The sequence below is a fragment of the Alligator mississippiensis genome, chromosome 4 (genome assembly GCF_030867095.1).
Source record: "Alligator mississippiensis isolate rAllMis1 chromosome 4, rAllMis1, whole genome shotgun sequence".
Taxonomy (NCBI): Eukaryota; Metazoa; Chordata; order Crocodylia; family Alligatoridae; genus Alligator; species Alligator mississippiensis.
The window spans coordinates 145338832-145355926 of NC_081827.1; the positions used below are offsets into that span (position 1 = coordinate 145338832).

At 48.3% G+C, this 17095-nt stretch overlaps 1 protein-coding gene across 2 annotated transcripts in view; it reads right to left on the reverse strand.

Moving 5' to 3' along the window:
- Window positions 1–17095, reverse strand: part of LOC109283731 (killer cell lectin-like receptor subfamily B member 1B allele A) — a 52156-nt gene that overhangs the window by 16958 nt on the left and 18103 nt on the right. Inside the window, exons 4-5 of one of the 2 annotated variants that reach the window (XR_009461887.1) lie at window positions 12703–12813; window positions 7695–12132 (exon numbers count right to left, since the gene is read on the reverse strand). The gene's annotated coding sequence lies outside the window, so the exon portion shown is untranslated. Of the gene's footprint in view, window positions 12133–12702; window positions 12814–17095 lie in introns of those variants that run through there. The other variant, XR_009461886.1, reaches the window with a different exon arrangement.

Genomic DNA, 17095 nt, shown 5'->3' on the forward strand with positions numbered 1-17095 from the left:
GTTACAGCCTCTTAACTTGTTCACCAGTATGGTGTGGGATACCGTATCGAAGGCCTTCCTGAAGTCTAAGTAAACAATGTCAACCCCTACTCCTGCGTCCAGGTGTTTTGTAACCTGGTCATAAAAAGAGATTAGATTAGTCAGGCATGATCTACCTGCTACGAACCCGTGCTGGTTTCCCCTCAGCATAATTTTTCCTGCCGGGCTCTCGCAAATGTGAGCCTTGATAATTTTTTCAAAGAATTTGCCAAGGATGGAGGTGAGACTGACAGGCCTATAGTTTCCTGGGTCCTCCTTCCTCCCCTTCTTGAAAACAGGGACCACACTGGCCCTTTTCCAGTCCTCCGGGACCTGGCCCATGTGCCATGAGTGTTCAAATATTCCCACCAGTGGCCGTGCAATGTGCCTTCAGTACCCTCGGATGCAGCTCATCCGGGCCTGCCGACTTGAACACATCCAGTTTCTCCAAGTGACTCTGCACCATCTCAGGGTCTATGCTTGGTAGTCTGGTGCCCTGCTGCTGCCTCTCTACAATCCCAGTGAGAGACTTGTCTTGCCCCTCGCTTAGTAACACTGAGGCAAAGAACTCGTTGAGGAGTTCAGCCTTGTCCCCCCTGTCCGTCACCAATTGTTTCTGCCCATTTAGCAGGGGTCCTATTCCTCCCTGGGCCTTCCTTTTACTCCCTATATATCTAAAGAACAATTTTTTGTTATCCTTAACTTGGGATGCCATCCTCAGCTCCATGGTAGCTTTGGCCTGTCTAACTGCCTCCCTACAAGCGCGAGCAGAGGAGGCATACTCCTCTTTAGTAGTCTCTCCCAGTTTCCACTTTTTATATGCTCCCCTTTTTACCTGTAGGCTGTTCTGGGTTTCTCTGGTCAGCCAAGGAAGGCTCTTGGCCCCTTTCCCCCCTTTTCCCCGCATCGGGATCGTCTCCCTCTGTGCCCAAAGGATCATTTCCTTAAGGCACAGCCACCCTTCCTGGGCTCCCATCTCTTCAAAACTCTTACTCTGCAGTGCGTCCTTGACTAAACGCCTGAGTTTATTGAAATCAGCTTTCCTAAAGTGTAGCACTTTCACCCTACTAGTTACCTTACCCACTCGATGTCTTATGACGAATTCTATTATTTGGTGATCACTGTCCCCCAGGTGACCACCGATCTGTAGGTCTCCTACCATGTCATCCCCCATTGCCAATACCAGGTCCAGCAATGCATTCCCCCTAGTGGGACCATGTACATCCTGCGTCAGATGGAGGCATCCAGGGCATTCTCAACAACACCTATGATGAGAACCTGAAAGCAATTGTTTACTCCTAGTTGTGTCTGACACGTTGTAGTTTTCCTTTTTCTGGAGGCCACAGGCTGCCAAATCTCTTCCCCCTTCTTGATCTCTCCTGCAAAGTCCTCCCCACTTCACCAGCATACTGCACTCTGACTAGTGGTGCCTAATTAAAACTCAGGTCCCATGCAAGTGCTCTCACTGCCAGGTCATTACATAAGGAGAAGTGTAAGATGCCTTTACCAAACCTATTTAATAGGCAAGTGACTTGGCTATTCTCCTGGGAAGGGACAGGTGCAGGCTTTAACACCCACAGGCTTAGGTGGGCCTAGAACCGAAGCTGTCCTCTTGCTGGGAAAGTGCTTTAACCAGTTCAGTATTATGGAAAAGGACAACAGCAATACCAACCTCACCAGCGTGCCAAGTGCCAACATCCAGAAGAGGAACAAGGCTATCTGAATCCAAAGTGAAGAGTGGTATTGAAGCTGGAGAGAGACAGTTACCCAGAAATATTCCTCCACTTCTTGTGTCCTCTTGGCTACCTCTCAGGACATCTAGCTTCTTTGGAACTTCGCTGGGTGGCAGCCAAGTCTGCCCAGTGACTATATAGCAATCCTAGACACATTGCCCTATCTGTTTGGTACCTTCTCTTAGGCCAGGGGTGGCCAGCCTGTGGCACACATGCCACAAGTGGCACTGGAAGCCTCTGTGCGTAGCATGCAGCAGCTTGGAGAGGGAGCAGGAAGTATTGTGGCAGGCAAGCAGTGGTGTACCAATGTGGCGAGAGGCGGGAGGGGGCCATGGCCCTGGGGCGCTGGCGGGGTGTGGGGGTTGGCCGAAGAGGCCGGGGCACCTCCTGCATTTTGTGTGTGGTGCACCCGCCTTCCCAGCATGTTGTGGTTTTCTTGGGCTATTCCGGTTGGAAATTCTGGCTGCCGCCTCTCGCCCTATGGCTGGTATGCCACACTGCTAATTCTCCTGCAGGATGATTAGCCTTGGGGCCCACACCCTGCTTAGATCACCCTGGGGTGTGCACAAATGTAAGGATTAGCCCCTGGGTGCCAGAGACCCATGGTACACCACTGCAGACAGGGGCAGGTGTTTCAGGCACAGTGCTCTGTGCAATGATAAAAGGACTCCATTTGGATCGCAAGAACTTGCATCTGTATTAAAAGAGCCATGTGCTCAGTGCTGCTGCTTGCAGCCATGAGGTGCAGACTGTGCTCAGAGCGATGGCAAAATTCTCAGAGCGCATGGAGCTTTCTGGTCTCACCCTCTAAATCCTGCCCACAAAACTTGTGACGTTAAGCATGAAAAATGTATCTTTCATGCAAATGATTTCCACAATAGATCTGCACTTCAGAGAAGCTTCTGTCCAGAGGTTAATATTGGCAACATGAACTGATGATTTCTAAATTCTCATTTGCTTCCTATACAATCTCCTTGCAACACAAATAGAGAGGGAATTATTCTAAAACTTTTACTTGGGGTTGATAATATTTTAGTGCTTATTCATATTAGTATTAGCTTTATTTTCAAAGGTGTTTTTTTCTACTAGATCAAGGTCCTTCAGCAAACAGAGATATTTTGAGGATCTAATTGTTATCATTTATAAAATCAGAAAAAAAAAATTTCTTAAAAAGTCTAGTGGCTTTTATATATCATAAAAACAAGGAGGATGCAAATGTTAGCAGAAGTGTATTCTTGCTTTCTATATTTTAGAAAATAGTTTCTATACATTATCAAGGTTTAATATTAAAAAAAAAGACTGATGTTCTAACTATGTATATGTGGTCTTCTCATTTTCTTTGTTCCTATGTACAGTTAGTCTTTTTGAAGCTGCAAGCCACTTTATTTACCTCAATATTATAAAGAAGAAAGGACACTCAAACCAAAGCAAGACAGGATGTATACCACGTGACTATTTGACCCCAGCTGCCAGCTATAGAAATAACCCAAGTGTGATAATTGTATTATGTAATTATGTAACATGATACTTTTGCTTTCTGTTGAGCAGGTGATGATTGGTAAGAACTCTGCTGGAACATCCATTCTGAGGGTGGAGTTGCTACAGCTTGTTAGAAAAAATATATACACAGACCAGTGCTCTCCAATGGAGACTTTCTCCCTGCTTTCTCTTGTCTGACTTCTTTTCTTTTGGTGCTTGCTTTGAGTGTACAAAACATGGTAAGAGATCTGAGGATGAGGCACTGAACCCAGAACATCAAATTAAAGCAGCAGTAAATTGGGACATACCCAAAATGGCATGAGTTAAGTGAAGTTCTTCCAAATCTATTCACTTCAGTGGGTGTGTCTAGACAAGATGCTTAACTGTGCAGTAGCATAGTTTACTGCACAGCAAATGTGCATCTACGTGTGTGCATGCTTACTGTGCAGGTAGCAAATATACTGTGCAGAGATGGGTTACTGCACAGTTACACACATGTAGACACGACCCACCAGCCGTGCCAGCCCTGGCCACATGGCAAGGGTCACACTGGGGGGAGGGTCCTCCCAGCCCCGACCCCTACCCTGGCCCCTGCCTCTGCCCCACCTCCACGTCTGGCCCATCCACACTCCCCTGGACAGAATGGCCTAGTGGGCCGCATCTGGCCCGCGGGCCGCATTTTGCCCACCCCTGGTGTAGTGGGTTGGGCACCCCTTGGTCCAAGCAAACAGCTCCTCATGCACCACCTGGGGCGCACACAGCAGCGGCATGCTCAGGATGCAGCAGTGGTGAGGTGGTAAGCTGGACCTAAGGCACCTCCCCAGAGATGCCCACCTTCCCACTCATCTAGGAGCCCTGCATCCTCCAAGCCTGGGTGCTGTGGGCAGTTGGTTTGTAGAAGGAGAGGTCGGGGAGCAGGATCTGAAGCCACAGCAGCATGTGTTGCCAGGAGCCTGTCCTGTCCTGCCCTGAGAAGAGGATGTGGGAGGCAGGCTGCCTGCAGCCAGCACCCAGCAACCTGCTGGCCACAGGGGAGCAAGCAGGGACAAGGGCTTGGCTAGTGGCCACATGGGCTGGAGCCTGCCTAGCCAACCATGGTTCCCAACCACCTGTGAATGCCCAACCCCCAATCTGAGGCCAGGCAGTGCATAGCCCCTGGTACAGAGCATCTTATCTCCAAAACATTGCAAACTCTCACAAACAACTTCTGCCTCATGGATCTACAGGGGCTGCAGCTGCATGTGTGGGAGAGGCCCCCCATTGGTAGCCGGGATTCAGCCTCAGGGTCGCCACAGCCTGGTGGCCCTGTGGATGCACCAACTCTGCCAAAAGACAATCCTAGACAAAACCCTCCTGCTGAACTGCCTGGTCATGGTGTTGGAGGACCAGCTGGGGGGCACTGGACAGGACAGGTGGTGGGAGGAGGATGTGGCCCACCAGGACAAGTGGTGACCAGCGGACGTCACCCAGGAGGAGGTGTGGGACCAGGTGGACCAGAAGTCCTGGGAGCAGCTCCTGGCCCTGGAGCACAAGCGCGTGGAGGACCTGTGGAAGCAGAACACCATCCTGGCCCAGGCAGTGCAGGCCACAGACGATGACCGCAGGGTGCTGGACACTGTTCTGGCCCTGGCAGTTGCCTTCGTGCCACCTGCTGCCCAGGCCCTGACCCTGGCCCTAGCTCTGCCTGCCCCTGGCAGCTACCTGCCGCCCAGCAGCAGCCTGCCTCCCTCACCCACTGGGCCTAGGAGAAAGTCCTGTACCACCTCCTGCCTGCCACTGGAAGCTGCATGGCTCCCCTGGGGCTTCAGTGGTGGTGGGGGGTAGGGGTGCCTCCTGCAGCAAGTGGTGTTCCTGCTGCCAGGTGTCCTCTGTGCACCATGCTTCCTCCACCAAGGTCTTGCAGAAGAGCTCTCCCCAGGCCTTGCAGATATTATGCATGCAGGCTGTGACCCTGGGGAGATTGTCCCCTGTGAATTTGAGGCAGGTAGTGAGCGTGCGCCACCATCCCTTGAGGTGGCCAAAGGTGCACTCCACCAGGGTGCGGGTCTTGCCCTGGCAGTGGTTGAAGTGGGCCTGGAAGGGGTCCAGGTGGCCAGTGTAGGGCCACACGAGCCAGGGCAGGACCACCACAGCACCCAGCTGCAGGTCTGGCACCCCCAGCACAAAGCACCCATTCTCTACTAGGTCTGGCAGACCAGAGCTCTAGAAGATGCGGGCGTCATGGGTGCTGCCTACCCAGCCTGTGCTCATGTGCATGAAGGCACCTCAGTGGTCCATAGATTCATAGATGTAGGGTCAGAAGGGACCTTGTAGATCTAATCCAACCCCCTGCCCTGGGCAGGAGAGAAAACTGGGCTCAAATGACCCCAGTCCACAACAGCCTGGAGCACTATAGAGTGAAAGCCCCTCCAGCTGTAGCATAGGCCATCTCCATGGGGGAGGCAGGTGACAGGGATGTGGGTCCCATCGAGGGCCTGACGTACTGAGGGAACCCAGGGCATGGAACTCTACCACCACTGCTGGGGGGGTCGTGCACGCGGAGCACAGTGTGCCACAGCACGTCCTGCAGGGTGCCGCACACCTCCACGATGGCCCCCCAGCGGTAGCCTTGCCCATGCCAAACAGGTGGCTGAAGCACTTCAGGCTAGTGGGCATGGCCAGCTTGAGCAAAGCAAGGGCCAGACAGATGTCCATGGGGAGAGGTGGCTACATGTCAGTGTCCTGCCACTCCAAGTGTGGCTGGAGCTGCTCCAGAAGGTCCCAGAAGGTGACCTGAGTCATATGGAAGGCCTCCAGCCACTGCTTGTCATCCCAGGTCTGCTGGATGACATGCCGCCACCAGTCCTGGCTGGCTTGGCAGGCCCAGAGGTGGTGGAGCTGGAGGCCTAGGAGGGCAATGGTGGCCCCGGTGGTGGTATCTTGGAGCCCACTGGCACCATTCCTGCCAGGGTCCAGCCAGGCAGATGGGGTGGAGGTGGCAGGTGCACAGTGGTGGCCCTGGGATGGCCTGACGTAGCCTGGCAAGCTATCACTGCACTTTGGGCCACTGAGTGGGGTGAGATGGCTATAGGCTAGATGTCAGTGCAGCAGGGCTGTGGGGCCAGCATGGCAGCCAGCAGGAGTGGGGGCGCTGGTCGTTGCTGCCAGAGGCAGGGTCTGAAGCAGCCATAGCGCGGGGAGGCAGAGGTGGTGAGGAGAGCATTGCCGCATGCTGCCCCCGTATTATGCTCAAGGCCAGGGAAGTGGCTAGCTAGAAAGCAGTGAGTGCAGCTGTCTTTTGAAGAGGGCTGCCAGCTGCAGCGGGAGCTCCCTCCCTGGTGGCAGCAGGGGCGCTCTGCAGCACCCCGAGAAGTGGGAGCCAACTGGCAGCAAATCTGCATCTGCTTCACTGCATGTGTAGATACCTGCCAAGCACCATTTACTCACAAGCTATTTACTCGTGAGTAAACTGGTGCCACAGGAAATGCACACATAGACACACCTAGTGGGATCTAGATCAGTCCCTGGGAGAGGAAAGAGCAAAATAAAAAGCTGGATTTTCAAGTAATCTAACTATGCACATAGATACCAGGTGGGATTTACAGCAGTACCCAAGAAGGTTAACTGCCTAACTCTCATTGAAATTTAAATCCTGCAGCAGCCATCCAAAGGAACTTTGCAATTTGGCCCCATGTCGGTCAAGCATTTTGTCTTAACTTTAAACACAATCTCAAATTTGACTGAAGACAATGGAAAGGCTCCCTTTGATGTCAGTGTACTTTGGATCAGGGCCTAGCTGTACAGGGATGCACTTAAGGGTTTTGTTGAACTGGGATCAAGACATTGTCTTCTGAAAGGGGTGACAATGAACTCAGAAAAGACCTAGAAAAGCAATGAGAAATCTAAATGAGGCTCCAATAGAGGTTGTGAATTTCTGATCCTCAGTTCAACCCAGCAGAGCATTCTCTCCCTCCCTTCCTTTTCTTTTCACTACCCAGTCCTCAGCTGGAACAAGCAAAGTGCCATGGTTAAAATGGTCAGATCTTGGAAATTCTGCAAAAGACTTCCAGATAATAAGATGTGACTCCCCAAATTCAACCACACTTTCCCTCAAAGGCTCCAAAGCAATAGGTCTTGCAGGGGACAATTACATTAACAATTATAGAAGTTAGAGAACAAACTATTTGATTTATATATATATAAAATGTGAGAAACTTGAGTGTTGCACATACACAAAACCCCTGGCCTCACTGGGGTCAACACAAAACTCCTACTCACTTCAGGAGTGGGATGTCAGGGCATTTCTAAATTTCACCCCACATTTCTAAAACATTCTGTGCGATTCATGTGATGTCCCGCATGCAACCCCCACAAAAAATAGCTCCTTCTGGGCAAAGACCAGGAGTGAGATACATAATGAAAATTGTCTTTCCTTTGTGGAATTCGGCAGGGCATCCTCATCTTGAATACAATGGAAAGCTAGTACACAGTTGATGTTTTTTTATAGCAGGGAAGGAATACACTGGCGGCCTTACACTTTGGCTTCTTTAATTTAGAGGTTGTGTTCTTCTTTAATAACAACATGCTTTTGCAAGAAGTTAAAAATTAATACAGGCTGTCTGGACTCCATGATGCAAAGTATTTGAATTATGTGTAGTAATTTTGTCCTTTTAAAAGACTGACCCTTCCTTTAAGCAACAGCAGCAAGAGATGTGAAAGGAAGGAAGGTAGGTGGGTGTAGTGTAAAGTACATACCTCACTCAACCTCATACACTCTGAAGAGACCGATCAAAAATGGCGAACAGGACCACGTATATAGACTTACAGTTGCCAAAGGAAAAGAAGACTCCAATTTTAGATCCAGGTAAAAAGCATCTTAATAGTACATTTTAGGAAGATAAAAATTAAAAAGGTTTCTAGATCTGTTAAAAGAGGTTGTTTCATTTTGTTTCTAGAAATATTAAGTAGTTAAATAATGGTGGCTGCTAATGTGGCAGCATCACATTTGAAACCCAAACTATACAGGAAAGAAAGTATGTCTAATAATAGAATGAAACTGACTTTTAACCTGCAGTTTTAAAACACAATCAAGTTTTCTGGCTACAATGATTATTCTGATGTGAGGTCACAGTTAAACTTCTGAGTGTCCTCGTATATTTTGAATTTGTCTTTAAAATTCTAATGTTGCATTCAACGTGTGTGCCTGCAGTTTTTTAGCAAACTGCTACAAGGTGCCAGAAAGCCCTTAGTGGCAAGGAAAAGTGTGCACATTGTCAATGCAAGATAGCAGTAATTGCATATAATTTACTTCTATTTTTAATCTTGGTTTTTATGAGGGGTTCTTAATGGTAACACAAGTTCATAGGGCTATTAACTTCCTTCTCAACAAAATACTAACTGCGTATCTTTAAAAATCCAGCACTGACATTGTTTTGCTGTGAACATTTATCCAGGATTTTAAAAGACAATATTTCTGTGGTTTTTATGTATTTTTGTAAGTGAAACTCACTGTGTATGTGAGCTGACATCTTCAAAAATAGGAGTCTAAAATTCAGCTGCTAGACTTAGATCGTTAAAGGGGCTGGTACGATTTTGGTGCTGGCATGTCAGTGGGAGAAGTGCAGCTCATTTCCCAAAGTTCCCAGCCATAATCCCATATTCCGGCACCTAAATACGTGGTCAGGTGTTCCAAAAACTCAGACCCATGCAGCTGCTACTAATTTACTGAAGCAATAGCTACTGAGCAAAAAGCATTTTTGAACATCAGGGCAGCTGTAGAGATGCTTAAATATGAAGTTAGATGTTTAACTTTATGCTTCCATTTATGAAGATCTCATTCATATTGTTTTTCATTTTTGTTTGGAACGGGACAGAATACATTAAAATGCTATAAGGGAAAATACCTTTTTTTGCCATGTAGTGGCTGACTGGAAGAAAAAATGAATACTGTCAAAAGCATCATTAATGTGTCTGAAAATGACATTGAGAATCAAATGTGTCAGATCCATTAATTCATCATTTCAGGGTATCAGGACTGTTTCCTAAAAGAGCACCACCCAGCTCCTTTGTGATGGGGACAACAGATCTCCTTTAGGCTTCGTGAAGTGGCCTCTCTCCTTTTAATCTTCCAAATTCCTGCAGTTACAAATGCTGTTTTGCATTTCAGGATTAATGAGCATGTACGCAGAACTGCAAATGCCTCGGGATTTGGACAGCACAGTGGAGCCTTCCCCCACTGGTAACAATGGAGAATTTCAGATTTTGTTCAACTTCATTTTTCCGGGGGCAAACCTTGAAATGATTGCTCACAAACTACTTCTGTCATTTCTTCACAGTTAGCTCTGGACCACAGCAGTGCAGACAGTGTGCTCCCCTGGGCAGTGAAGGGGTAGTGCTCAGAGAGGGTGCGCAAAATGTCTGGGGCAGTTGGGTAGGGGCTGGAATGATGTATCAGAGGGATGGAGGGACAGGACCATTGGAGACACTTAGCAGGGCAGGACCATTGGAGTCACTTAACCCTGAGCCTACCAGCTAACCTTCCCCATGACTTAATGTATGCGTGCTGTGTACATACCCACAGACAGTGGGAACTCTTGCAGACCTGAGGCTGCAGCAGAAACCACACAGTAGCATTGATGTGACTGCAGCTGCTGCAGAACAAACAGGGGTAGATTTTTATCTGTGTCTATTGCACAGCACAGGTTCCCATGAAAATTTCATTTGGGCCTCTACTTATGGACGACAAATTGTCAGTGACCCTTTAAAGGGAGCTTTGCCTGAGGGAGGAGCTTGCTGTGGTTTGTAATTACAAGTTTAACTATACAAGCAATTTTCTCAGCAAATGGGGTCATATTTCAGACGAGGTTTTCGCTTGTAGAAACACGTGGCACTGACGAGTTTCTGAGAAGTGTGAAGGAGGTTTGGAATGAAATGTGTCAGTCCCAGTGAAAAGCAAGTGAGACCTAATGATAAGTAATGGTGGCAAATGAATAATATCCACTTAAATGTTATTTTCTCTTTCAGCATCCCTATGGGGACAGGTCCTGACTCCAGTCCCCACCCACTTCCCTTCAAGTTGCCACAGGTTCCAGCTACAGTACAATTCCCAGGCCCTCCTAGAAGGACCCAAAGCTTTCTGAGGGAAATGGGGACAGTATGCAGCAGCTTCCCCCCTAGCATCTCTTTAATAGCCCTGCTCTTTCTAGTGCAGCACAACTGACATTAGAGAGTCAGGACCCACAGGGTCCCAGGAGTCCTGAACCATTTCCTATTAATGCAGAAGGAATTCTCTGGGTCACCTTGGAGGTGTACTAGGATCATGAGGGTCCTGAGACACATTTCCCAATAAAAAACCCTGAGAAATAGGAGCGTGTCCACAGAAAGTGATGTGTGGCTGGGATCACAGATAGAGATGTTCAAAGCCAGCTAGTAAATTTAGCCTTGCAACTCCCTGAAAAACAAAGACGTTGGGTGGCTAAATCCTGAAATTCTGCTTCAACAAGTCTCAGGCATAGAATTTGGCTGGGAGAGATTCTTATCTCTCCCTTCTGAGCACCTGTGACCGTTTGAGAACAGCTTGTATATCCCAGGGAAGCAAACAACCACAAGGCTTGCACCACGGGTGCTGACAGGTGGTCAGGCCCTCATTCTAACTCATGGCACTTTATATAGCACTATGAGGTAGAGCACCTCCCCCTCACCACTCAACAGATGTTTGCCTGTTAGGTGGTGGGGTGGGGGGGGGGTGGAAGGAATCAAGTCTGCTTCCAGAAACCTGAGGAGCTGCCCCTATCCCCAAGCTCTGCCCGCCTCCCCATCCAGCTCTATGGCTATCTGCAGGAGGAGGGGGAGGAAGTGGGAGGGGGGAGGTGTGATAAGCTGCCAGCTGCCAGCCCAACTTGAGCTGGAGTGGGGAGGAGCCGGGAAGGACACCATGAGGTGGGGTGGTTCCAGTCTGCCTGCCCCCCCAACTCCCAGCTCAAGCCAGGCAAACCCCAGCTGCCAGCATACTCCCTCCACCCCCTCCTTGCTCCCTTCTGGCAGACAGCCCCAGGGATGAGGCTGGGCTGCATCAGCTAAGCCCCAATCAAATCACAAATGAATCCTAGGGAACACAAGTTCCCTAAGGCATTCCAAAGTGGAGCACCTTCATCTGATCCCTCATTTGATGTGGGTTAATTTGTCGCAGAATCAGCCACTTCAAAAGCACTCTGCAGCTGTGCACGTGTGTCATAGCACGGCTGTAGAGCGCTTTCAGGGAGCCAACTGCACAACAAACATAACTTCTGTCTGCACCCCATGTGTCACAGGGTCCATGTGAAGGCCTTTCCTGTTTTCCTCTTCCTAGATGCATAGGGCATCAGTTCCTTTCTATTAAAGACCAACCTTTCGTTTGCTATTGCAGGCTCTCGGCGTACAGGCTGGTTCTACATTGCTCTGTTCCTGGGGGTTATCACACTGATTCTGTTTGCTGCACTGATCCCACACCTTCAGGGTGAGTGCTGTTGTGTGATTTACATCTAGCCCATGACACAAAGCTGTGATTCGGGACTGCCAACATGATTGACATAAGGTTGGTCCCTGAGCACAGTCCTCTGTACTGATGAGGTTGTCTTAGCCCCTATGTGCGGAGGTGCTTCCAAGGGGAAAGTAGGGTAAGAAGAGAAAGGAAGAGCATCTGGAGAACCGCTATATATGAGGAAAGGAGGTCTTAAACATAATCCTTAACCTGTTCTTAGGGCACCTACCTCTGTGCTCTTCTCAGGCTCCTGCTACAAGGCAGAAAGGATGTGCAGCCATGCAGCTGTGCTCCCTGCTCAACACCTTTTATCCTCTGTTGGAACTGCAGAGAATCAATCCTGTACTGTTAGCTTCTTTTGATTCTTTTGGAGTCTTCTTTCTTGTAAGTGCAATGGATCCATTTCTGTAAGTTGTATCAGACATACACTGCTTTTAGTTGTACTTTAAGATATTTTTAATTCACCAATGTTGCTATTGGCAGTAATTCGGCTTTTTAATTAAGTTTTTGGATTGCTTTGAGATGCCTCTAAAATACAATGCAGTGGAGCACTAAGTGCAAGCATGTTCTTAATAGACAAAGAAATGCTGGTCCTTAGTTACATTGTGACCAGTCACCTTCAGTGAATATGAATTAATTTTCTCAAGTTCTTATTGCTTTCCCAGAATTTGTTCTCAAGAGCAATGCTTCCTTGTTACATTGTGTAAAATGGAAAGATAATTTTTGAAGATGGCTTTTAATTGGGCAAACCTCAGCGTTGCTTTAAAAGTGTCTCTTTAATCACATTCCTAGTAACCATTGTCAATAAGCTATCAGCACAAGTACCTGCTAGTGCTTTTCCCAGCCTTTTTACAAGCTCTTCAATTATGAGAAGTGGTCCCAAAAATGGGACAAAATCTGTACACAAACCAATCCTTTGGCCACAGATAGAAAGGAAGAATGAACATGATTCTGTTCCTGAATGGTTATACTCACATGGATTCTTGTCCCCTACTCCAAGGACAGCTTCAGTATTTTATATTGGCCAGTAGATAGATATAATATATAAACTTTCCTTGGATCAGGGACTGGAAATCAGATTTTCCCCTACCCATCAGAATGGTCAGGAAAAAGAAAGAGAAATGCGGGACAAGATATAAGAATTATTTTTATATTTGCAAATAATATAATTTGTTTTTATCTTAAATACAAAGAGACATACACTGATTCTATAATATATGAATGATATAAAAACAATACATGAATTGTGATCCTCTGCCACTGACTTTTTCCAAGGTACAAGGTCCAGCTCTGGCAATGACCAAGATTCATATAAGAAGATGTATCTAAATATCTCATCGGAGCTGTCCAAACTGAGAGAGACCCTCTGTGGGCCAGCAAACGCCAATAACACAGGTAACAGCTTCGTCCATTACACTCCCCTTTGCTATTGTTGTTATAGTAAAGTAGCCTTCAGAAAGACCAGCTGGCTGTGGGCCTCACTGTGTTTCTGTCCCTTACTGCCTGAGAGGCAAAAGAATGTAGGGAAGTCAGGAGGACAAGCAAAGGACACTGTGGGACAATGATTCCCAAGGGGTGTGTTGGGGCACACTAGTGTGTCATGAGAACAATGTAAGTATGCTATGAGATCCCCCTGTGTGAGGAGGTAAATGCTGTCCTACCCCATCCAGCACCTGGCACCTGCTCCAGCAACTCCTGTGGCACCTGCAGCTACTTCTCTGAGAAATGCCACTACTGCTGCTGCCTTCCTCGGTCTTTCCCTGCCCCTGGGTAGCACCTGTGCTGCGCTCCCCACCCCCCCATATTCCCAGTAGCAGGCTCTGCTGCTAGCTCAAGCATAGATGCACAGATGGAGCTGTGCTTTGCACCCCAGCTTGCCCCCTCCACTTCCAGGGCCGGCAGGAGGGATTCTGGGGCTGGTTGCCATTGTGTGAGACCCTGGAGGAGCAGCCACAGGCTCTTGCCCCCTGAAGTACAGACCAGGGTTTGGAAGGGGGCAGACAGTGGAAAGAGCAGGTCACAGTAGGATGAGGTCCTGTCTCCACCACCCTTAAATGGCATCAGTGACAAAAGTAGTTTTCAACTTTTTTAGCCTCCACCTCTTCCCCCTCTTCCCCACATCTTTTCTGAATTTAGATTTAGCTCACTGGTGCATGTAGTAGCTGTGTTGGTCTGAAACAAAGAGAAATGCAAAAATCTAGAACCCTTGGTTCAGAGATGATACCTTTTATTACACCAACAGTGAAATAGAAAAAAACCATCTTTTTTCTGCAAGCTTTCAGTTTCACATGCCCTTCATCACATTCAGAGAAAGTTAAAGATGGTAAAAAGTCCTCATATGTAGGAAATAATCTTCATTTTTGCACAGAACGAAGCTGAAGCTGGAAATCTGCCCCTCTGGGTCCGTGAGAGTGTCTTTGTGAGGTGCTCTTTGTTGTGCAGACCAAGCAGGATTCCTTCCCTGTTGGTGCCAGGTGGCAAACATGATAACATTCGGAAGATGCCGAATTTTAGCCGATTTTGGAATATAAACCTCATTCCTAAACAGCATGAAAAATTTCTGTACCTCCTTGCTTGCCACCTCACACCAGCAAGGAAGGAGTCCTACATAATTTGCACAACAAAGAGCACCTCACAAAGACACTCTCATGGACCCAGAGGCGCAGATTTCCAGCTTCAGCTTCCTCTGTGCAAAAATTAAGTTTATTTCCTACATATGGGGACTTTTTCCCATGTTTAACTTTCCCTGAGTCTGATGAAGGGTGTGTGAGCTCGAAAGCTTACAGAAAAAGATTTTTTTTTTGTTGCAATTTCTCAGCTGGTCTAATAAAAGGCATCATCTCTAAACCAGGATTTCTAGATCTAGCTCAGTGATTTTCAGCTGAGGGTCTGTGAAATTCAGACAAGTTATAGAGGGGGGCCTTGAGGCTGAAAAGGTTGAGAACTGCTGGTATAGAGACTAATCCTTTCCTTAAAGAGGTATTTGGTGCCATTTTTAACAGTACATCTCAGTACTGGTATGATTTCCTTTGGCAGGGGAATGGAATATGTTTTGAAAAAATATACAGTACACACACGCGCACGCATACGCATGTGCACACCCTCTTCTTGGGTGTATGAGTCAATTTAAATCCAGAAAAAAGTGTGCCCAGGTATCAACGTTTTGTGAAACACTTCCCTGGGAGGAGGGAGAGGTATGGCCAGGAGATGCTGTGTCACTGTTGTTAAAGGCCTCTGTTTTCTCCCTGTAGAACAGCTCCAGTGTAAATACTGCCCACGCAACTGGGTGCTGCACCAGCGGAAATGCTACAGCTTCTCTGAGGAGAAGAGGAGCTGGAATGACAGTGCAGAGTACTGCAAGTTGCAGATGGCCAAACTGGCTGTGCTCAGCAGCGAGGAGAAGGTGAGAGGAGGCTGGAGGTGTACCTGCAGTGCAATCAAATCAGAAGTGGGCATTTGCCAGAGCAAAGGTTTCCCTCGCTGACCCGGAGAGACCCTCGATTGCCCCTCTGTTTTTACCTGTAGAACCACGGTGCATTAGCCAAACACATGTTTTATTAAATTATCTTTTGTTTCTTCTGGTAGCACCTCAGGGACAGTGAACAACAGAGCCTCATTGAAATAATCCTGTCCATACATGGAGAAGTGCATGGTCTATGCCCCAAGGAACCGGGACTCTATACAAACAGAAAGACACTGGGTTGGGGAGGGCCACGGCACCCAGCTGGAGTGTGAACAAGGCATGGGGGAGGGTGGCAGAAGGGGTATGTTAGTGCCACAGTTTGGAAAGATAAGGGAAGGAAGATCATGAGCAAGAAAGTAAGGGGGACAGCCTCTGAATTAAAACTTCCCAGACCTTAAATGGTGGAGTCTGCAAGTGAGAGAGGAGCTGTGGAAAAAACCCTGTTCATACCCAGTTCATTCTCCCTTGCAACATCCACTCTCTGCCGCAGTACAACACCAAATCCTGGGTAATATGGACCTATGGTCTGACCCAGTAAAAGGCAGTTCTTACGTCCTCACATTCTAAGGGCACGGGACAGGAGAAGTGGCAAGTGTGGAGTGAAGTTGAGGTAAAAGTTGTTCAACCCTGCTCCGCTTTGGCTGTTGGTGCAGCTCTTTGTATGGGCAGTCGACTCTGATTGGTGAACCCTTATGTGCTGTGAGTTTGCTGGAGATGTCCAAGTATGCTAAGTGTGACCCAAAAAAGGAGAGATGTCACACTTTGCGGCAGTTCTTACTTGCTAAACAAGGCTCAGCCAGGCTCACTCCTAGATGAGATATGGGCGCACAATGATCTGTTGGTTCACCAATGCCCAGATCTTATTTGCCCTTCACATGCCTACATGGCTTGTATGTAACATAATAGCAGTTTTTGGCACTTACACAGTTGGGTTTCAGTGAAACCTGCATAAGCCCCCTGAGCATGCTTCCCAACCTTCCTCCTGATGCTGACCCACTGGGCAGCCAAGAGGGGAAAATGTGCCAGGTTTGGAGGAAGGGAGCAAGTCAGAGACTGTATGGTTCAGTGAGATGGATGCTGCCCTGGATGGGAGAGCCCTCTGTTCTAGCCTGGGCCCTTGTTACTAATAAGGCATTAACTATTCTGCTGCTGCTTATTCAATGAATAATAAATATGACATGTAGTGGATCAAGTTCAAGAGGAGAGCTAAGGAGTGACCTGGGCCCAGCCAGGCCAACCTTTTTGGTAGGCATGCTACAAAGTAGGCCTGCACCCTCTCCAAGTGCTACTCTGATCCCCTGCCCCTCCCCAATCTACCACTCTGCTTTCTGCTTCCAGCCCTGTGCTCCCTGTCTTATCTGCTGCTCTGCCTTCTGCTCTCTGCCCAGGAGGTCCCTCCACCTTCCCCAGTCTGTTGTGTACCACTCACAGATGCAGCTCATGCTGTGAATACCACTTGTGCGCCTGGCACAGGCCATGGCATATTGGTTAACGCAGGGGTAGACAATGTTTTTTGGCCGGAGTGCCAAAAACCCCACGATGTCTATCTTGGAAGGTGCCACAGTGCCAACATGCCAGAGCCCAGAGCAGCTGTTTGCTGCCTCCTGGCTGCAGATGGCTCACGGAGCCTGGTCTGCTCCCAGCAGGGCTTGCAGTCTCCCAGCTGCCTGCTGGGAACAGCCTGGGCTCCATGGCTGGCAGCAGCTGCCTAGAGCCTGGGCTGGCAGCTGTGTGCTGAGCAAAATGGCCTCACGTACCATGCTCGGCACGTGTACCAGGGCTTGCTGACCCCTGGGTTAATGCATTTATCTGAGATGCAAGTTCAAATCCCCTCTGTGGTAGAGGAGGCTGAATACCAGGTCACTCATTATCTGAGCAAGTGCCCTGTGGCCTGAAAGGTGGGGT